Genomic DNA, 974 nt, shown 5'->3' on the forward strand with positions numbered 1-974 from the left:
ACTACTTTCAATTACTTAAATTATTTTCTCACTCAAACACAACCACGACCAAAATTCTATGCACCTGCAGGCCAATTTGCATGTTTACATACTGTTTTAAGTGTAAAACTTTCAAAACTGTTAAAAGTTCAAAACTGTTTTTTTTTGTTGTAAAATACAATAAAATAAAATAAAAACAAAGAAACAAACAGACAGCAACAAAATTGCATCACAAAACTGAATAAGACAGCTATTTCTACATTTCTACATCATTGCTGAATTGAAATATATTCCAAATCTAAAAAAAAAGAAATACTTATATCAGAACAATTAGATGTAACTGAACACCTATACGTGTTTGTCTTTCAATTTTATTACCGTCTACAAAATGGTACAACTAAGGATTAATTATGTACTGTAATGTAAACATTAACCATGTAACATAGATACAGCAGTGAATTCTTAACAGCAGAGACGTGTTATTCCTGTTATGTAAAGACGTTTTACAAAAGAAAACATGTATAGTGATACCCATTGTTAGGGTTTATTTTTTCTTCTTCTTCTTCTTTTTTTTTTTTCTTTTTTAGATCATTGTTTTATGACAGAGTGTTTGTTGCTTTACAGTCTTTGCTAGTGCTATTGATGAATGACTTGATTTAAGACATTTATGAAATGTTTTGGTAGTTTCAGTGCATTTTGCATGTGAAATTTACAGCTGTGTCAAAGCTGAAAGTTGGTAAGTAGAACTGTGTGAAGAGTAAATAAATAAATAAATACATAAATAAACTGTCAATAGAGAAATATGCTTTTGCACCCAGAATAGTGCAGTTCGGACACATACCAGCAGGGGCTTACTTGCACATACTAACAGCCAAAACTTGAACCAACTGTCAGTTTATATTCAAAGCAGATTAATGCTGCCATCTACAGTAGGATATGTGCGCTTACACTGAAATGGACACTAGTGGACATATTTACCTCAATCAGCTACAACT

This window comes from Sinocyclocheilus rhinocerous, unplaced genomic scaffold, assembly GCF_001515625.1.
Source record: "Sinocyclocheilus rhinocerous isolate Xijiao unplaced genomic scaffold, SAMN03320098_v1.1 scaffold2217, whole genome shotgun sequence".
Classification (NCBI taxonomy): domain Eukaryota; kingdom Metazoa; phylum Chordata; class Actinopteri; order Cypriniformes; family Cyprinidae; genus Sinocyclocheilus; species Sinocyclocheilus rhinocerous.